This window comes from Galeopterus variegatus, unplaced genomic scaffold, assembly GCF_000696425.1.
Source record: "Galeopterus variegatus unplaced genomic scaffold, G_variegatus-3.0.2 Scaffold911, whole genome shotgun sequence".
Lineage (NCBI taxonomy): Eukaryota > Metazoa > Chordata > Mammalia > Dermoptera > Cynocephalidae > Galeopterus > Galeopterus variegatus.
Genome location: NW_007727022.1, coordinates 154,664 through 177,814, shown reverse-complemented (window position 1 = coordinate 177,814; position 23,151 = coordinate 154,664). Strand labels below are relative to the sequence as shown.

General features: G+C 37.8%; 1 protein-coding gene across 4 annotated transcripts in view; it reads right to left on the bottom strand.

Annotated features, from left to right (window-relative positions):
• The window catches only part of MEIS1 (Meis homeobox 1), a 130,111-nt gene that overhangs the window by 74,185 nt on the left and 32,775 nt on the right, over nt 1–23,151 (bottom strand). The window lies entirely within an intron of this gene.

Below are 23,151 nucleotides of genomic sequence, written 5' to 3'. Positions count from 1 at the left end.
CTCTCTCTCTCTCTCTCTCTGCTTAAATAGGTCTGATGAAGTGAGGCATCGGTCACTCAGAGTAGGAGCAGTTAAAATGATCATTTTACATTTAATGAAGGACATCAGTATTTTTAGCTAGCTCTATTTATTAGAAAGCACATTAGAGAGCATATGATAGAGGACCGTGTGGTATACTGTTAGAGGAGACATAATGTGCAGCAAAAGGTGGGTTCAAATAGTCAGAAATGTTTTGTTCTTGTTCATGTGCAATGAATGAAAATTAACATCATATTCTATTTAACGACTCCACAGAGGATATGTGAAGAGCAATTATAAATTCTTGGCTTAGTTTATTATTACTGATATGATGGCAAAAGAAAAGCAAGATCATTTTCTAAAGGTATAGTAGAAAAGGGAAATTCATTTATAAGGAAATAATTACAGTGGTAATAATGGTAGTAACAAGACTTAAATCCATCAGTCTTTCAGGTGACTCAGGGTCCAACACAGAACTATACATTAAGGTACAAATATTACAGTTAGGAAGACAGCTAGGCCCTATGTTGAACTGGGAGAGGATGAATTACATTCTGTCTAACAAAATCATAATATTCATTTTTGTCCAAATGTTAACTATATCATTGGGAGAGCACCAGGGGAGATGAGGGGAGGATTTGACCCCAGATTCAGCTCTAATTTATGCCTCCAAGATTAGACTATGGAAAAGTAAATACCAGCATTTATGCAAATTACAGCTGCCTTAGGGTGTTAAGGGATAGCAAGTGATCTCCTAGGCAAACTAGCATTATGGAATTTAGAGTTTTAATATCATGGATCATATGTTTATGTGTTTGTTTGTGCTATACAGACCTCTGCCAAACAACATGGTCCCAAAGTCCTCCACCATAGTTTAAAGCCCACCTTGGTGAAGTATCAGCTTCCTCTGATTCTACTTTGTGAAGATGGAGGGTATACCTGCATGGACAGGGGGGAAACCTATGCATTGCCTGAATCACTGAAAGAAAAAAGTCACCCTATCACCCTTTCTCTTTGACACTTACAAACAGATTTGTGGTCCTTGATAACACTCTAAAATGGCCATCATGTGCCAAAATAGTCAAGTTAACTAGAACTTTTTAAAAAGTTAAGTTTGCAAGTCCATAACATTATTTTATCTCCATTCCCTTTTTTGGCCCCCTTTCCCAAACAGGTATCCATGTCAAAGGAGAGCTCTTGAGTTGGGGGTTTGTTTGACCTAGGTCATGGAAAGGTCAAGCTTTTCACCAGTTGTTAACACAAAGCTTCCAGCCAACCCACCCTCCAAATCCGGCTACACAGTCTGTTTCCATCTGCAAATGCGCTATGCACATGGATTTTTCTCAGTTTTGCAGGAACTAACAATCCCTTCACTGTGAAGTGGTCTCAGTGACAAATAAATAGGTCAAACACTCTCCGGTGAAACTGTAGATGCTGGATTTGCCAAATATGGAAATGTAATGGATTTTGACTTTTTCATTTTTAAAAAGGCTTTTTAAAGTGTTATTTTAAAACCAGTTGAATAGATTGCTTTATTCCTTTATTGAACTTCAAGGGATGCTGTCTTTTAAGCAGTTTTATGCAATCCAAACTATATTTTTGCCTCTCTAAAAGAGATCGATATTTATTCAGATTGATTTTTAAGATTTACATGTGAAAAATAGATAAAATTGGATCAAATATAAGCCAAAACTAATTCTGTCAACTCCCATGAAAGTCAATAAAGCCAAAATAAATTTAGCAGATTTCATCTACCTGCATTTGAGAATTGTTTTACTTCATTATTTCTTATAAACTTACTGAGCAGAAATTTGCTTAACTCTTATCCTTGCTTCCCTTACTGAAACAATAAGACTCTCTACGGAATATTTTGCTCTTGAATATTATCACCAGGATAGCATATGGCAAACTAGCGGTAGGCAGTTTATCTTCATCCTCTTTGTAGGCTAAAATTAGCACAATGCTTTTGCAGCACTCTACACTTGACTCAGGCCAGGGTGATATTCTCCACAATGCTGTGCCTGTTCCACATCCTGCTAGCTTCCAATATTTAAGCAAATTGGCTGAAGGATTATATTAACAATCGCAGACACATTTTAATGCATAAAACCCTAAAGTAATGCCAACAATAAAAAGTAAACCTAATATAAGGAATCAACCTGAAAAACCTTCCTTCATCCGCATCCTGAAATATATACTGTTTCAACTACAAAGTAGTTCAAATGTTTACAGAGGCTAATTGTACCAAGAGGGATATTTATAAGGCTCCAAAACCAAGACACAATTACCTTTTCAGAAAACTAAGGCTTATTTTTCTACTGCTTTACCATAGTGTTTTTCTCAGTAATATGTCCTTGAAGCTAAAAATGCATTGTTGCTAAGAATTAAGTATGCACTTTCAGGGGATTAAATGAAGGTGATCTGCCAATGGAAAGAGCTTACTCATTAAACAGGAAAGCATCTACTGGCTACCTCTTTGAAAGGATTACAGCACAATGATTTTAAAAACAATGAAGAGGTTCAAATAATACATCCCTTTTAGTTGGCCTGCAGCAGTGTAATCTTCTCATCAAACAGTTAAAAACAAGTCTTAGGAAGAATTAACTTTAGGAAATGCAAGACTGGCAGGTAAGCAGCAGTGGTATACGAGTATTTACTTTTGGAAGAGAGAACACCTCCATTTCCTTTACCTCCCCCACTTTTTATGCCATTTATTAAGGCACATGTTATACTAACAAGATTTTGCTGAAATTTTTACTGGCCAATATCAGACTAAACTGTCCATTACTTTTGTGTGCTGGGACAAATGTGTACACCTTGTTATCAACAGATTAAATCCAAGATAATAAACAAATGCTGATATAATAAGCTGATTTTTATCATTAGAAAAATCAGTTTTAAAAGGAGAAAAAGGGAAAAATAACTTTTCAAAATCTCATTGTATATTTGACCTACTCATATTATTCTCAGAAGTATACATTTTATCAAAGGAGAAAAACATAAAAACCCTCCTCAAACTTTGAAAGGCTACTTATACGTGATCTAACTAATACAAGCTTTCACTTGATGTCATATATTAATCTCTCTAGCCCAGTCATTCCTGATCCATACCCCTCCTCCAACATAGATAAAGTATATTGGACAAAAAAATAAACGCAGAATACATACGTGATCTAACTAATACAAGCTTTCACTTGATGTCATATATTAATCTCTCTAGCCCAGTCATTCTTGATCCATACCCCTCCTCCAACATAGATAAAGTATATTGGACAAAAAAATAAACGCAGAATACCAATACTTAAAAAGGCAAATCACTCAAAAATTTCAGTAATAGCCAGATAAAGCACTTATGTATTCCACATCTAATCAAAAAGCTGATATGCATTTGGATCTTTTCAGCTATTTCTGTGTAAAAAAGAATCAAATTCGTAATATGACTTTACACCCAGATATTCAGAAAACTCAGATATTGGGAATGATCTGTACTTTTTGATTGGTATTACCAATGCTAAGTCCTAGTTTCAGAATTTCTCCTCATTGACCATGAAATTATGCGGAATTTACTGCTCTTCTGCAAATTTCAATTTACACGTAAAATGTTTATTGATGATTCTTCATTCTATCTAGGTTTATAGGCACGGTTTCAACTTGGTTCTTAGAATTTTGCGTATTTCAGAACTGAAGGAAAACATTTCAATCATCCAACCAAACTTCTTTAATTTACAGAAGGAATTTTGTCCCAGCAAGTTTATGTGATTTGTCCAGCCTAGAGTACATGGATTGTAAGTTGTCAAGTGGGGATGGAAATTGCACTCCCAAGACAGTGGTCTTTGAAGTCTGCCACATAGCCTCTTAGAAAGACACTTAAAAGTTCCCAGCATGAAATGTATATAAGTAAGAACTGAAAATAGGAATTGATCACCTTGAGCTAGCTGATCCTTACACAGAGTCAAGCACAACTGTATTTTTCTGTTTCATCACTTGTTTTCAAGATACCAGAATAAGTGGTGGCGAATATAAGTATAGTTGAAATATCTGTCTCCTCAGAAATCTATGGAGTCTTAAATATTCTTTTTTTACTAAACAGGAATATACATACAGTAATATACACACATATGTATGTGCATCCATGTATATAGACAAAGTGAATACGGCAAAATGTTAACAATTGTTGAAAAAGAATGGTGAATTATGGGTGTTTATTGTACTTTCCATTCTATTTTTCTGTATTATGAAAACATTGATAAGAAAAAATTGGGAAAGTGACAAGTAATATGTGGAAAAGAATCTCAATGCAATGCTCCACAGGTCTTGCCCTGTACTTTTCATTTTCTGTGTAACATCCTAGGCTTTGGTGTGAGGATCCCTGGACATTTTCACTGTATGGTGTCTTAACAGAACAGTCACCACCACAAGAATAAGAAATTCCTCATTCTAAAAGGAATGAAATATTTGCAAACTGTGTATCCAACAAGGGATTAATATCCAGAATATATAAGGAACTCAAACCACTTAACATTAAAAAAAAGTAACCTGATAAAAAATGGGCAAAAGAGCTGAATAAGCAATTCTCAAAGAAAGACATAGAAATGGCCAACAGACACATGAAAAATGCTCAACATCATTCAGCATCAGGGAAATTCAAATCAAAACCACATTGAGGTATCATCTCAGCCCAGTTAGACATTATCAAAAAGACAGAGAATAACAAATGCTGGTGAGGATGCAGATAAAGGGAAACCCTCCTAACACTGTTCGTGGGACTATAAATTGGTACAGCCATTATAGAAAACAGTATGGAGGTTCCTCAGACAACTACAGATAAAACTGCCATATGATCCAGCAATTCTAAAATTAAGTACCTAATGGAGTGGAAATCATCATGTTGAAGGGATACCTGCACTCCCATGTTTATTTGTCACAGCTCTATTTATAATAGCCAAGAGTTGGAATCAACCTAAATGTCCATCGTTGCACGACTGGATAAGGAAATTATGGTATATATACACAATGGACTACTATTTTGCCATAAAAAAGAATCAACTGGATGAACTTAGATAAATTATATTAAGTGAAATAAGCCAGGCACAGAAAGAAAAATACCGCATGTCTTCACTCATAAGTGGGAGCTAAAAAAATAAACAAATAAATAAAGAAGAAAGATATACAATCATGATAATTCATTGAACTTTCAAAAGGGGAGAACAGAACTGAGGCCACCAGAGGTGAGAAAGGGGGAGGGGTGCAGTAGTTAGGAAGAAATTGGTAAAGGAACACAAAAAGTGATTACATTGTGTAATGTTGAACATACTAATTATCCTGATTTGAGCATCATATATTGTACACTGGTACTGATATTCAGTACTGTACCCCACAGATATGCACAATCAATTATGTTTCAATAAAAAAAATAATAATCTAATTTAATATAAGAATAAACAATGGTCTTTAAAAAATAAAAATAGTAATAATAAAAGGAAGGAGATAAAGTTTGATTGTTAAGAAGCCACCTACACTCCCTTGAAAAGGGATAAGCTTGCACTAATACCAAAAATTCAAGCACATTACTATATCATGAGAGAATGGATAGAAAAAGAAATTAAAATAGTCCAAATAAAAAATGGATTCTATGCTCTCATCATAACTAGGCCACAACACTGTTCATATAAAGAACAAGAAGAGACTTAAATAATGGGGTGGGGGAGAGGGAAAGTGGGCAATGAGTACCACCAGTGATTCTGTAGGTGAAAGAAGTAGTAAACTTGACCTGCTATGAATAAATTTTTAAAAAAAACCCTCACTATAAATTTGGTTTTGCCTCCCCATAAAACCTCCCAGAATCAAACTTTCTTATTCACTGTTAATAAGCAAGGGATATTTGAACCTTATTTTGCCAACTACAACTGCTATAAACAATTAGTCTTTAGGATATATATGATCTCAGTCCTTAAGATATATATATAATATTGGGTATGGTTTATCTGTAATACTAAGGATTGTCTTCTTGTATTTAAGGATTGTCTTCTTAAAATTTAACAATATCATGGGCATCCTGAAATTCCAAGGCCTGATATTGCCCAATAGCTTCATCAAAGACCAAAGATGATTGTGATGAGACCAAAGATGTGAAAAGAAACGTTGTTGGCAAATACATTCCCCATCCTATCTTGGCTCCTGTGAGGAAATTCCAACTAGGACCCCTGAGAACACTCAACCTTACCCCGATCTGACTGTCAAAAGAGGTACGCCATTCAACATGTCACCTTAACTGATACCACAAACTTCCTTTTCTCACAGGACACTTTAAAATGTGGTGTAAAAGGAATGCAGGCAGTTGTTTAAGAGGAATCCTGTGGACCAATTGCCTTGTGCTAAGAATTGTGCCAGTCTATGTCCCTTCTTAATTATTTACTTCCTCAGGTAAAAGTGACAAACTTAGGGGACATTTGAGAGTGAACGACAGTACAAGGGAGATCTGTATGAAGGGAAATCTCAGTGGCCCATCAAATTAGAATGCCCTCTGTCCAGACACAAAGGGGCAGACAAGTAATCTCCACTGTAAAATGAGGACACATTGGGGAATAGTACAAGATTCTCAATTTCTTGTTACGCCATCACTCATCGATGGAAATGAGCAGCACTCCTGAACAGTCTCTCTTCCCCACAGAGAAAAACAAGGCAGATGATGATGATGATGACGGCCAAAGCCAACACATGCATCATGCTTAGCACCCGCCAGGTGCTAGTCTCTATTTACATATTAATGTGCCTAAGGTTCTTAACAATCCTGTAAGTAGGTAGTAATATTACCCCCATTATATAGGTGAGTTTAGACTGTTCCTCTGCCCAAAGAAGTTAAACCATCTCATGTAGAAATCTGATGTATTACAAGCTTGTTTTCCATGAGGGGAGACCATTGGAAGATTGTTCTTCAGTTCTGATCATACGCTGGAATCCCTCATGCCTGAAAATTACTGGACAGTAAGTAACTCCTAAAGAGAACAGCATCAGGAAATATGTTTGTTCCTGACATTTCTTAATTTAGGGGTCAAGGGAGAAACACTGGACTAGAAATTGCTTGAGGGCAGGGATTGGTCTTTGTAGTCTCGGGACTTAGCACATGCCCAGTATATAAGAGGTACTCTCTGAATGAATGGACAAATGAATGAACGAAATATAATGCTAAGCAGTGCCCGACCACTTCCCTTCTAAAGATACTTCCTAAGTTAATTCTCTCTTCTCTCTTTCTAATGAGAGAGAGAGCTGATGGACACAGTTCAGAAAGAAATGGACCAAGAAGATATCAGTTACTAGGTTACTTCATAACCTGGTACAAAAGAAAGGTGTTGGAGTTGTAAAATCTAATTGAGTTCCTGTTGTTCTCCCACATACACCTGTTGGACCTTAGGAAATTCTCTCCTGTAAAATAGAGACACAAGTATCTCCCCTGCCATAAGAATGATGGTATAAGGCTCACACACTAATGCGGGGACACATTCATAAACTGAAAGCATGAAAAAATAGTTATTTGTTTGAGGATTTTTCCATCCCCTAACATTGTGTCTGGCACATGGTAGGTGCTCAATAAATATTTGTTAAATAGTGGAAGATCAGAACAAAAGAGCCACATGCCTCTGATCTGCTAAATCCCAATTCATCAGACTTCCTCTAAGAGGCTCAAAATTGTCAGGGCCAACCTCAGTGGAAGGAATAAAACCAAGCTCAGATACCTGCCACTGATTTCTTTAGTTAGAGTTGGAAAAGTTACATTCAACTACATCCCAAATAAATAATATTGTCAGCCTTATGGAGAAGGAAGGCTGATGGGAATAAAAAGGACACTCAAGGCACCAGACTTGAAAATCAAGCCAATGGCCCACATCTCTTGTCCCCTCTGTTCTCTGCTCTTTCCCCCCAGCATCCCAGGTCACAAGCTAAGAAACGGCAGCGTCATTGCTGTCATTTTACTCCTCTGAAATAGGAACCTGGATTAGCGCTCGCTGGCTGAAGTTCAACCCAGATAAGTCCACAGCAATGCTGATAGGCAATGGGAAGGAATTTGAGGAAGTGACAAGAAATGCCACGTCATCCGCCATAAAGAAAGCTTTCCCACAAAGTGGCCTGGGAGGTGGCTACATAGCAACTGGTGCTCAGAAAAATGCAGATAAATGTAGAAGTCTTTCCTAGTGCCAGGAGAGAGAGCCAGCCACCAACAATTCATGTCCTCGCCACATCCTTCAGTGACTACTAGAAAGAATGTAGGATATCCACCTCTCACCTTCCAGCCTCATACAGCAGAGAGGAGCCTGAGGTGTGAGCCCTGGGTGGCTCCCACTGCTGGGGACAAAGATGCTCCAGGCAGCAGACTTGCCTCTGCTCATTCTAATGTATCAACCAGGCAATCACCAATAATCCTGAGGATGTGCTTTTTACAAAGATTCTAGGTTATGGTCTTCCCATTGCAGGGAAGAGTATGTGCCATGTCAGAAATAAACTCTTCCTAATTTAATTCGCCAGTAATGGACATGGTAATAATCTGCAATGGCATCTGTCATTGTTAGGATTTCCATTGTTCTTCACAAAAGTTTCATAGAAAAGTGGAGGTCAGCAAGCAGTCATTCTCAAAAGAAATTCACAGGTAAAGAAATAGGGCCTAGGAAAGAAGACCGGGGAGAGTGGAACGCTTCTCATTTGTTGCTTTCTAAAGACAGCAAGGAATTCCCCTTTGATTGCATATGGTATGACTTTTCTTTACTTACATTTTAAAATTTCACTCAAAGATGGTATTCTCACAAAAAAATGTATTCAAAACTTGTCTGAGATATCTTCAGAAGGAAATCTATACTTTGAAAATTAAACTGAAAGGTCAAATTTTCTTACAACAAATGTATTCTGTATTATTGAATAATACTAGTGACTACTTAAAAGGGCATATTGGGCTAGATCTCAGCTTGTATATCTATTGAATAAATCCTATAATATCCCACTGTTCCAAACCTCCTAGCAAGAAATTCTGGCTTAGATTCTGCTATCTTGAATTGTCTCAAACTTCTATCTAGAGAGAAATTGGGGTCACTAATATCCCAGAGATTTCATAAGGGCCACAGCTGTTGGCAGACCATATTTTCATCCTGGGTAGCCAGGGAAACATTTCAATACAGTACATTTTTGCTCAGAACTCTTTGAGAACACACCAACTACAAAATGATTAGAATTACATCTACCTACCCTCACATATTAGCATTAAATTATTAGTTGTATTAGTAGCTTACATTTACATTAAACTTGCAAATTATATAGACCCTTATTTCCATTCTATGAGCATCTCAATTTTTTCCCCTGCATGCATACCTAATCATTTGCTTACCTCTTATCACTGCAGGAACCCAAAGTTCTTAATTTTATGGATTTCCACAGGGCAAGAATCTAGGCCACCATTTATGCACAGAAATCAATTCAGCCATCACTACACTATACATCAAAACAACATTTTAACAGCAAAAGTTGGAGCCAGTGGCATTGAGCCAAAGCACCTCTCCTCAAAAGGAAAATGCAGTGGGATTTTTAAGAGGAAATAGGGCAGGTCACTGAGGCTTAATGCCTTACCAAGAAATGGGGAATCCTTAATAGCCCAGCATTTCTCGATTCAAATCTGAAACTTAAGAGTTTGTGCCCAAAGAAAAGTGCTGATTGCCATGTCCCCCAATACACTTTTAGAGTGTCCCATGTAAATATTCACTGGGTCAGTTTTCTCTCTCTTTGCTCCTAGTGAAATCATACTAACCAATGACACTTTTATGCTTTTAATTAAAACCTGAAAGAGCATTTTGGCCCCATAAATCTGTTGCATTTTTACAAGATCTTCATCTCTGAAACACAATATTATATGAACATGATAGATTCAAAAGAAATCATATTAGTAGGTCTCATAAATTATAGAAACATCACTGACTTGTTCTAAAATTATATTCAATCTACTAACTACACCATTCACAAATTATAACAATCCATATAAGTGTACTATAAGCCATAAAAAGCTTTTCTCCCATATCCTTTTCCCACAGCCCAAATAAAGGTGAATTAAGAAAGTCTGGCAAAGGGTATATATGTATATTGCCATTTCCCACAGTAAATAGGGTATTTTCCTCTGGGAATAAAACATTTTCCTTAAGCTACTGTTTATAACCCTTATCAGCTCAACTGCAATAGAGCCATCAAGTCCAATCTCTTGTGGAAAAAAGTCAAGGTCAACAAGTACTTGCATTTTTGTTTATCTTTAGCTGCAATTGCTACTGACATTCAATTGGGTAATAAACATGAGGTCTGTCAAATGTTCCCAATGAGCAGGTGATCCAAAAGCTATCTCAGCACAAGGCCATTGCCAGGTAATCAAACAATCCTGTTATAACAATTAGGATTTGAGTACATTTATTTATAGATGCAAACAACAGTCAATTCCAAATAAATATTGCCATACCATTCCCACCACTGGGATAATAAGAGGGAGGAAGTACAAGAGGGCTCTTGCTAGAATTACAAAAAATAATGTGTACCCCGATGAGCAGAGTACCATCCAAAGAAAAGCCTTTTTCCTCTTATCTTTTCTACTTAAAGGCAATTTTGTGTAGCTCAGTACAGCCATGTTCTTCCCTATGCCAGCCAGGTTCCTGAGCCCAGTTGCCTCTCTCTGCCTGTAAACCAATTCTATGGTTATGTGTGTGTGTCTATTTGGAATTGTTGCATTATTCCTTTAAGCCAGCATGGTTGCTACATTAAAAAACATTTTGTTTTAACTTGAAAAGTGCTAGAATTTGTTTAGCATGTGTAATTCTAAAGAGTCAGATAGATATTTGGAATAAAGATCACATAGTTCTTTCCAATCCGTCATGAAGCTCACTGATATCAACAGGAGTTATGCGTTTGGATCTGGGCAGCACATGGCTCCATGCCATATTCAACTTACAGATGAAAAATAGAATCTGTTCCAGCTGCAAAATAAGATGTGTTATACCTACTGCTTCCATTTGAAATATGAAATTTAAACCCAAGGAATATGGCTAGTATCTAAGACAATGACTCTCATTCCTGTAACACAAACCTATTGCCGCCACCTTAATTGTGAAAAATGAGCCTAAGGAATATTCCTGGAGCCTAAAACCAATGCTTCCCCTTCTTGCTATGTAGCTTTTATTAACATGCCATCATTTAGTGAGCAAATAATGTTTTCCAAAGCTTACTTTTCTATCAGAAGCATTAGGACATCTAGCAACAAAGTAAAGGACAATTATTCTAAAAATACACAGACCCACATCTTGGCAAAGAAAGTAAAACCTAAAAAATAACACAAAACATTTCTACACACACAAAATGAAGTGTGCTATTTTAAAGAATACCCTCTATGTAGACCTATAAGTACCAGGTGATAGTATTGTTAGTCAAATACATACTGTTTCAATATAAAAAAAGTAAGTATCCTTCATGCTTTAGCATTCTGACAAAAAGTCGATGAAACCAGAGTTGTATGAGCAGGCACAAGAGTGTACTATTTCTAATCCTGGAATTTTCCTAAGTCCTGGGCAGGTAATTTGAAGATTCTACATAAAAAGAAAAAGCAGCAGCTGGGAGTGGAAAAGGCTGGAGCACACCAGGATTTGAATCCACTGGGAATCTGTAAACATGAAGCGCCGTGAAGCAAAACATCCACTCCGCAAATACTCAGGAAATGTTCATCAATCAGTTGTCAGGCAAAGGGGGAAGTCACCTCATTTTCAGAGCAGTAAACTGATGAAATGAGTCACCAAATTCCCGTGATAGCTCGGCTGGCCTCTTCCTTTCCACCCGACCCCTGGTCCCCACGGAGCCAGGGCCCTTTCTGAGGGAAGGCAGAGCAGCAGAGACAGAGTAGTAGCGGCACTTCTGCGAGCCACCCTCAGGGAGGGGTGGGAAGAGTGTCACTGCTGCCCAGCCGTGGTGTGGGGAAAAGCCACAGTCATCAATGACCAGCTGCAAGTTTCCCATATCTAGAGAAGTAACTCTGCACTGAAGAAGAGAGCAACGAGCACGCCAACAGACTGCAGTCCCTATGCCAGTATTCTGAAAGCTGGCATCATCCCAGACCCTTCCACACCCCACTGCCCCCATGCCCACACAGTCTCTCAATGTGGCCCACTCTTCCTCCTCAAGTCTTTCTCTCCAGTCTCTTCCCTCTGCCTTAGTTCAGACCCTCAACATTTCTGAATAACAATAGTTCTGACTCCAGTCTTCCTCTGTACTGATCCCTCCCTCACCAAATCTGACCATGCCATGACTCTAACGTTTTCAATGACTCCCTATTGCCCCCTAAACAAACTCCAAATTCCTTAAGATGACATATCCTTTGTGGTCTGGCTGGTATGCAGTAGACATTCAGTTCATACTCCTTAAATTAATGAATGGGACTATCTCTGTTTTTACCTACTCTACCATTAGAAGTGTTCCTCTCATAAGCTTAAAATCCACGACATCAAGCAAGACCTTTAATTTGAATTAAATGTGTTCCTTTTACCTAAGGGGATGTTCTTGGTGTTGGGATGTGGTAAACCACATATTCATGACACCCAGCAGCCTCCAATTTTATAGGCTGAAATCATATTCCCTTGGAACTTTCATTTTTTTTTTTTCCTTTTTTTGTCTTTTTTCGTGACCGCAACAGATCGCAACCCTCAGTGTCGCGCCCGTACCGGACCGGGACCGGCAACGGGATCGCAACCCTCGGCGTTGCCCCCGCACCTCACTCAGCCAGTGAGCAGGAACCAGTCTGTATGTGGGATCTGAACCCTCGGCGGGAGCGCTGCCCCACTTCCCAAGCGGCGCACTTATCCAGTGCGCCACCGGGCCGGCCCGGAACTTTCATTTTTGAAGACTGTGGCCCCTGAGTCTCCCCATTCTAGCAGCCTAGCTCATCCCCTCAGCATCTCTATTTTAACCATCATTTATCTGAATCCTTTTGGCTCCATTAACCCTGTTTCAGGGGACAATAACCAGAGTGACAAGAGCATTCTCACCTCCATTCCTGGCCCAAGGCAGAGAAAGAAAAAACGGGACACTGGACCTGACCCACAATGAAAAGTTCAGACGAAAGTGACTGACAAGTGGAAAAAGGCCTCAGGATGTCACAAAATAATCAGCACCTTGGCTCGTGACAAGAGCATTCTCACCTCCATTCCTGGCCCAAGGCAGAGAAAGAAAAAACGGGACACTGGACCTGACCCACAATGAAAAGTTCAGAAGAAAGTGACTGACAAGTGGAAAAAGGCCTCAGGATGTCACAAAATAATCAGCACCTTGGCTCATATTAAAACAGGCTGTTACCTGTTTCAACCATGGAAACCAAGACTAGCTTAAATACCAAAAAGATAAAAGTAAGAATGGGCTGAATATAATCCCACATATTCTAGCCAAGTCAACCAATCAAATATTTATCAGTACTTATTATATCTGCAGCTTGGTGCTAGGAGCTGAGGGGAACGTAAGAGGTGTCATGCAGATGCTGTTGAACATGTCTGTCTCTGCCATTTCACTGGACTCCCTGTGTGAGGACAGGAGGAGAGTTTCTTTCAGATATTAATGCCAGTCAGAAATATTCTCCTGAGCAACTTCCATGGATGCTGTAAATCCTGTAATAAAGCTATTTCACTCTTCATTTTGCCTGCTAGGAAGCTCACAGCCAAATTGACTGACTACTTCTAGCAATTGCACTTATTCTTATAATTCATACTGTTCTGTACTACCCTTATGACTGGCTTCTTGTTTATATTCCTTTCATTCTAATTTTTTTATCTACTTATCTGTATCCTATTGTGTACTATATACTGTGTTAATTTCCTTAAGTCTTTTCTTAGAATGAGAGGGAGGATTTGTATATGCACTTAAAAATTCAATACATTCTTTTTCTTACAAGGTATTAAAGTATAAAATGGTGTTAAGGTGATACCTGTCCTTGCTGTCATAGGTTCATTGTGACAGGGGCATTCAAGGAAAGGTTCAAACTAAAACAAATGAAATTGCTAAAGAGGTAGCATTGATCAAATGCTAATAATCTAGCAACCACTCCATTGGCAAATTCAATATTTTCTGCCTTCACTCTTCAATTCCCTCTTCCTTAAACATATATGACTGTGAAGAGAATTTAAGATTTGCCATGTAAAGCTGTGCACTCTTTTTCTCCTGATATGGAAACAAATAAAATAAATATCTACTTCTTTCATTTTTGTTAGTAAATAAAATAAGCTATGTCTAGGATGGAATGAATATGGGTTGATATTGGTAAATGGGAGAAAGCCAAATCTAATTGTACTAATCGAATAGAATGCTTTTAGGTTAAGTAATTATGGAAAATTAGCTGCAAGACTGAACTCATCCACAAAGCCAAACTCCTGAGCAAAACCCAACTGTACCAACTATACTTCTGGGACCAATCAACACAAGAGGTAGACAACGCCTACCTCTTTTCAAGGAAAATGCTTGGCATAAATTTACTGTTTTGGTTAGTTTTTGCTAGGCCAACAGCCAAAACCTCTACTACGATCCTTAATTAGTACTAGCATTCATGGGGGAGAGAGATAAATTCAGGACAGAGCTAAATATCACATCCCAGAGGATGGAATCATGTCTGCTTCTGGGAAGGGCATAGGATATGAAAGCATCCTCCTAAGATAGCACGTTACCCCTGCAACAGGGCCCTGGTAGGCTAGGGATCTAAGTTGGTCTCACAGGGCCTTGTAGATGCTGACCTCTGTGGAAGTCAGAGGCCCAAGGTAAAAGTGTCCCTCTTAAATTTAAAACAAATATCCACCACCTTCTATTTCAGCCAGAAGCCCTGACCACAGAGTTCACCATGTGTGGGTCATTGGTATGTGATGAAATAAATACATTCATAGCTCCCTGAGAATACTCAGTATTTAATGAATATTTTGCTTACATATGCCTGATGCTCTTGGTAGCACACACAAACTTCCTGAGGGCAAGCACGATGACCTGCTTGTTTTTATAGCCTCCTACAGAGCACCTGACACACAGTAAGTGCTGAATCCATTTTTGATGACTTGACTAGAATGTATAAATTTATATACCCCCCCCTAAATACAAGTCATGATAATGCTTTCACTCATCTGCAGAAGAGATTATAATTCAAAACTCTTTTTATCTCCCTGGGCTATGTTAAATGGATGTTTCCCTAAAATTAACTCCTTCACTTCTGCCTTGCCAAGAATGACACTGTGTGAAGAATCCACTGCTTGGGGACAATGGATTCTCTCCTCATTTATTTTCTAAGGTAGAAACTGAAACACATGTTTAAGCTGTGCCAGGCTGTGTGTGGTGGCCCTGGAATGCCTGGGATTGCTGACCTGAAAAACAAGTTATTGCTTATAGTTTAAAACCCAATATGGAAGCGAAAGAGGAAGGAAAGGTAAGAAGGAATAGGAAAAAAGAAAGGCCTTATACAGGAACTGAATCAAATAATTACCAATTAAGACCTGGGTTTTTTAAGGTAAGATCGCCATTTCATTTATATTATTTACATAAAGCAATAAAATCCATGTCATTAAAATGAGTGTGGAATATAGTATTCTAAATGTGATGAATTTTTGGAAAATACAGTTTTGGAAAGAAAAAACTGAGTATTATGAACAATTAACTGTCAGGTTCACTACAATAGAAAATATATTCCACTCTCACTGAAAGGCTAATGCTCTTCTAGCCAGGAGAGCTTTCTCTAATTTGCAGCAGACTGAGTGAAACTGAAAAGAAGACACCTTTTTAAAAAGTTCTCATGCCTCTGGCTGCAGAGTTAAATGATGAATTGACATAACATCATTATTCATATAATTCTTTACTACTCAATTTTTATTTATTAAAAATATTATTTGATTCTTAGGAGACAAAAGTAATTAATTCTAGGGAAGTCAAAGAACTGGTGTGTAATTTTAGAAGTTCTACAAGTCACACTGGAGTTGGTGTTTTTTTCTAAAACAAAACAAACAAACAAAAAACAATAGTTAACAACAAAATTCCAATCCATCACTTTCAATAAAACTCCAGTACCCACACAGGTAACAATGGCCAGGGTGAGAAGCAAAGTCTATGACATCATATGTCAAGTCTACTGTTAAATGCAAACCAAAGGGAAAACACAATTGTGAGTTTGAGGCCACACTTAATAAATATCACACTTTCAAGTTTCAAAAACGAGAGTACCAAATTTAATAAGAAATCCAGACCATGAGTTCACACATAAATAAAAATGAGCAATCAACAGAAAATATAAGAAATGACCCTGTTGACTAATGCCCTGTCTTTTCCAATTGAGGGTCAGACTTATTCAAACCCAATCACATGAGGATAGAATCAGTAAAGGTCAATCAAAGACAAGCTGAAACTCCAACTGTCTAGCTGACCTTCAGAGCTCGTGACAAATTGCTATCAGTCAATGTCAACTAATGACAGGAGCTCTTTGGCTAATCAATTGTTCTAAAAATGATCAAGAAAACTACTCACAGGACGGCTCATTTTCACATCAATGCCTGTGAAGTATGAAAAGCTCATTTTTTGAGTTTTTAATAAGCTCATAAGTAAAGCAGTTACTTAGTAACAGAGGTCACCTTACAGAAAAAGACAGAACCTCTGTCTGTCTTTTACATATTCTTTTATTACCATATTACAGTAAAAATATGCCATGGATATGCCAGAGGGCTACATAATAAAGTAGGTAACACTTCATCCACTTTTGAGACAAATACTTCAGCGTTAGAGGAAAATCTATTTGGCTGTAAATAACTTCAAATGCATTTTTTTGGTTCATTTAAGATGAAAAACAATGACCTCAAGTTTACTAGTGATATTGCCTAATAGTGAGAATATGCACTTTCTTTGAAAATGCTTATGGCTGAGTTCATGCCCCTAAATATACAGTTACTACTTTTAGATGATGAAGTTCTTTTTCTTTAAGATGACTTGCTTTCATGATGCTACAAGTCAAGCAAATGGAGAACAGAAAACTGTTACTCACATCGGATGAGTTGATAAAAGGAATGGTGAGTCTATTACAGGGTGGGGAAATTCTTGGTACAGTTACTACTTTTAGATGATGAAGTTCTTTTCTTTAAGATGACTTGCTTTCATGATGCTACAAGTCAAGCAAATGGAGAACAGAAAACTGTCACTCACATCGGATGAGTTGATAAAAGGAATGGTGAGTCTATTACAGGGTGGGGAAATTCTTGGGAAAACAATTTTCTATCTATACATCTAATTCAACATGTTTGATAAGTTAACAATATGGACCTTTTGATAACGGGGATTTGTGGAGTATAATAACTTCCCCTTTCTTTTTTTACACCTGACTTTTCCCACCAGGAAATCATTTTCCTTTTCTGCCTGCCACCGCACACAAAGGCCACACTTTAATTTGCAGTCCAACATTAAATATAATAAAGTAACACACAGGCTGCAATGGTCCAAGGGCTAGGGCCTATGATCACAATTATATTTTACTTTTCTCTCAAAAGTAGATTAGTCAAAATACATTAGAGTGTCATTGAAATAGAAGAAGTCCCTGGAGAGGTGCAAGGCATAAGAAACAAGTGGGCACAAGTCGTGATCTTTCAAGTCACTCTGACCAACAGACAAACAAAACAAAACGAAACAAAAAGAACCATTTTTAAACCATTTTCCTTCATTTTCAAGGTTCTTAGGTTATTTTAAACATTTTGTTGTTAAAATCCATTGGAAATTAAAAAAAAAGAAAAGGAAAGAAAACTGTTTCTAAACAATCAGTATTAACTTTGTGTTTTCATCTGAAAAACTGCAAACGGACAGCAGTTTCAGATTACATCCTAAACCTGAGTTGCCACGGTAGTTTTTCAAATTAAAATATCTTCTGTGGCCTCAACCACTCTCAAGTTGTCCATAGGAAAGAAATAAAGGAGGGAGGGCAACACTTAAGCCGAGCCATAATTGGAAGTATGTGAAAAATGAAGTGTCAGTTTGGTCAATAAAGGGCAAAGGTCAAGGGGAACAGCAGCCCAAACTCTGTGCGAAATGTGCTCATTAAGACATCCAATCAGAGAGCTCCTTCCCACCTATCCCATTATTCATCAGACAGCTGACTGTTTCAAATGCCTGGGTTTAGGCTGTTATTACTTTTCTTCTTCATGTAAAAAGGCGAGCTGGTATATAAATCGTTGCTCAGTCATCTGGAACATAATGTGGCCCTTCCCCACCTCCCTCTCCCGTCGCCCCCCACCCCCTCCCAGGCAGCTCTGCCTGCTGGCTTCACAGGTCTGCAGCAACTGCCTTGAGATTCCCCTCAATAATAAATGGAATTGCCTTCTGCCTATAGGTTGCCTGAACTCATACAAAAGCTGGCGTGGAGGGGGATGGGGCAGTGGGAGGCATTGTAACTACTGATACGTTATTAGAAAGAAATAGCAGTGCTTTTCAATTATTCCTCTTTAAAGAAACATGCTGCTTTTTCTTTTTTTGGTGGTACTATTGTTGATCTGAGTGCTGGCCCCAAAAGGAGAAGTTCCCAAGTGGGTTTTAGAGTTTCCAGCAACCATTAAACTTCTTTAGGGTTGAAATGTTTTATATCAAATTTTGACATAAAAATAATACTTTTTCTTTATCCTCACAAAAGAGGAAAATAAGATGAGCTTTAAGTGGGAAATGTTCTGCAAGATGAATATCCTTACTTGTTTTCTATGTGCCTATTCTCAATTCAATAACTCTTTGAATGACTAAAATGATATAGGCTCTTAATACATAATACAAATTAATCATATCAATCATCATGCTCCCTTTGTAAATACCTCAATCATCATTCTACTTAGCACGCACAACTAGGTTCTCACTCCCCAGCAGAGGTCTGCCCCCCTGAGTCTAAGGCTGATTCTGTCTTATTCATAGTTATGTCACCATACAGAGCACAGCACCAGGCCCAGTAAAGACCGCAGGAAAAAGAGTTGTAGAACTGGTAACAGAAGGAATGTCTGTCCAGTGATCTGTTTTTCCTGTCCTAAGCCACACTAAAGTACCATATCAAATAAAACCTGGTAGTTAGGAGCATGGGCTCGAGAGTCACACTGCATGGGTCCAGATCCCAACTGGACCACCAACCAGTATGTGGCCTCCGGCAAGCCCCTTGCCTCTCTGAGCCTCTGTGAGCTCACTCACAAAGCAACGGTGTAGAAATACCTGTATTGACTGACAGCTCTTAATAGTCTAATTATTTTATTACTATCATTTATTCAGCTTTCTTGACTTTGAATCAAAAAGGGAGACATGCCCAAATTCAAAATGTGGGCAGTCAAAGCTAGGGCTGCTTACAAGGCACAGAGTGGCTGTGGAGGCCCTCCTGGAAAGGAGGACACATCTCCGGGTAAGAGACCCAATGTGTTTGATGTTCTCGCCCTCTAAACCACACGCTTCCTGGAGCAGGCTCTGATTATGGTCAGGAGGGCAGCCACGCACAGTAGGATAAAAAGACACATGAGAGACATACTTATCTGCCAGTGGGCACCTCATATTATGAGACACAACTTGGGAATCCCCAAAACACCCTGTCTTAAAGTAGTTACAAAGTCAACATCTTAGAGCCAACTCTGACAGCTATTCACTCTTCAGTATTTCTGAGCTATTACTTTCTTCTCCTGTGAAATGGGAAAATAGCAATCATTGACAGGGATAAAATAAGAATTCAATCTAATATCTTTGAAAATACTTAGAGGAAGTTAAACAGTGCACATAACCAATGTCATACCAACAACAGCAGAATGCTCAACCAAACACAGATGTGAGGCCCTCCCTTTTTAATGCCAATTTAAAGAGGCTTCACTATCGAAGACTTAATTTCTTGCAAGGCGCCACGAGTGTTAATATTAAATGAACGAAGCCATCATAGGTAGAGATGTCATGATAAATAATATTAGCTGGGGGAAAGATATATTATGTGAATCATTAAAAAGCATTAAATCCCTGAAAAATAATATCTTTAGTATTTTCCTAATTATAGACCTTATATATACTCTCTTTAGAATGCTCAGGATTAGATTTTGTATCTCATTTTTTATGCCTAGGTAAAAATTTGTACTAAAACTATTTTATCAGTCACAACAGCTACTAACTGGCAAATTATCAGGCACTCAAAATTCCCCAAATTGCTAGAATTCTAACCAAGAACTACTACTGTATTTTGAAATCTGTCAGAACATTAAAAATTTCCTGGATGACCTATTTTATTTTATTTACTTTGAAAGTCCAAAAGAATAGGACTCAGTTAATATATCTCTATATATAGCCTGTTACATGCCTATACTGTGCTGCAGATAAGGTTATTTAACAGAGGGCCAAAGCCTAGGGTATTTCTTTCTTTTTGTATCACAGGTGCCATAATGAAGTGGTAAAAATTGAAAAGGAATGAAGAAAAAGAAACACAGTACAAATAATACAGTAGAGAAAGTTTTAAAATATGTATTATTCCTGTCTGTGGGGGAAACACCTCTTTGGATATGTTCTTGGCAGATTGAGTTATTTCTGTCTATTGGGTATATATAAAGACATATTTATGGATTTATAAATCTTTTGAAGAGGGCTGTTATTTACCCAGTTGACTAAAATGGACTCAAACTGTGTAAATAACTATTTAGGACATGTGCTACAGGCCAAACACTGGCACAGCTTACACATCCATGCCTGCCAGGAAAGGCAGACAGGGAAAACATGGAAAAGCCACTGTGCACAGTTAATCCGAAGGCTGCACAAAGATCCAGCTCCACAGGTTTCAGGGATGAAAAAAAGGTTTAGAAGGGTCATGGTTGGCATGGAAATGTGCATAAGTTGTGGCAGCAACACTTCTAAGCATCCTTCCGCATCTAGCAGGAATAAATCTCACTGCCAAAGAAAACCTACAAGGAAGACTAAAGGGGTGGCCCCCACCGCCTCTGTTACCATGCTGGGGAGGGATGGAAAGGGGAAATCAGCACAGAAAGTTTCTATTTGGGAAGTCATTGACTTTAGTTCTCTGGTGGAGAGATGAGGAAAGAAGGAAGGATTAAAAAAACCTTACATACATAATCAGGAAACTGGAATGTCAGGTCTGATGCTGCACTAGTACCTGGACAAATCACTCGACTTATCCATACCTTATCTTCTTCATCTGTCAAATGGGACTAGACCTTCTTTATCTGCCACCCAGGATTGTTTTAAAGTGGTTCAACTGAGATCATTCAAATGGGATAATTTATGTAAAAATGCTTTAGAAAAAAAAAAAAAACACTAGATGGGGCTCTTAAATATAAAAATATAAAGAGAAAAAAGAAAAAGAGGAACATTCTAAGTGGGAAATTAGTAATGTGAAGAATATATGGCACCTGGTTACAATCAAATTCATTATGAAATAGGCTGTTGGAGAACATTTAAAGGAAAAAGAAACATACAAAATTCCTAATTCCTTGTTATGGTATATCAGATGGGAAGAATTGGTATTAGGCATTTGCCCTTTGAAAATCCTCTTATCAGATTACATTTGAGAAAACTTATGCAAGAAAATTTAAAATTATTCAGCAGTTTGCAAGCCTTCAGTGCGGCAGCTAAACTACATGCTTATACTTAGATAATAGAAGTTTTAAAAAGTAAGAAATGAAAAAAAGAAGCAAACAAACAGAAAAGAAGAAGAAAAGAAGCAAACAAAACGCTAGGCTGTGACTACATGTAGCAATTTGAGGCTACAGGAAAAAGAATTTAGATTCCATTTACACCTTTTTGAAAACTTATAGTGTAAGTAAAATCATGAAAGTAAGGCTTTATATTGAAAGTGCTGACACTGCCTTAACTATAGCACTGTGAACAGCAACACCGTAACGTATACATACACACACTTGAAAGAAAAAAGGCCCCTTGGATTTATGCTGCATATCATTTTCCAGTAAAAGTCAGAGGTCAGAAGTTACCTGTTTCTGCCTCAGCTCTGAACTAGTTTACTATTCCGGGCTCTGTTTTTACTAGGCTTATAGTTGTGATGAAGTCAGCAACTATTTTTTGAACAATAAAATGTTTCAAGTGCTTAAAATTATATTTGTAGAAGTTATTCCCAGTGCAAATAGCATGCATGTGCCTAAAAAAATTAATTTTTCTGTTTTTGTTTTCAAAATAATCACACCAAATTCATTGTAGACTTTGCAATTCTAATTGTTACAGCCCAACTAAGTTAGACAACAAAATTCCTTTGTTGTCTAACAGCACTCCAGTGAAACATGATCATAAAACCAAATTTTAAAGTATTTACCTACTGTGGGCTCAGAGTCAACTTCAATAAAGCAGTCTTTTTATATTCAGATAAAGAATTCCTTCTAAATGTTAATTGCATTAATTGAACATAAAATCCACTGCAGTAGGGTCCCATCAAAACAGTATAAGACATTTGAACGCTCATTTACTTTTTGCTGAAGACTGACTTGATCTTTAAACTTTATTTCCTACTAGTTATAGTCAAACAGGCACATCCATGGATACCCACATACACACACAGGTATGAGCAAAGTGCAACACAAATTAAATTAATTTGGTATCTCTCCATTTCTTCCTAATTCCATTTAGTCTGGCTTTGCAATGAAGTCAAACACTTAAGAGATTCAGGTAAGTAAAACCAGAAAAATGGCTTCAACCAAGTAGAGAGAGAACCCAACATGGGTTGCTTATAAAACCCACTGCCTTCTAAGCATCTTAAGACATCATTAACTTGGAACCCTAGAGGGTGTTTCTTCATGATCTCTTGAAAAGCGTCTAAGGGCAAGTAGTAATAATACCTTTTATTTGTATAGCAGGGTGTTAGTGGCATACTATGTATGCACATTGAAACTTCTAATCTACTTCTCTAATCTTGCCCTCAATCAATTCAATGACCCTGTTTTATGGAGGTGGCCAGGTGACAGGCAATAAGGCAGCTGGAATGACACAGAAGAAGAAAAGGGTCAGCGAATAAGATGAGCTGATTCTCAAATTATATGGGGTTTATGTTCTAGGAAAAACTGTATAAACAGTAACTAACTAGACATTCTGATTTGTCAACCCTTAAAAACGAAACAAGTAGCAAAA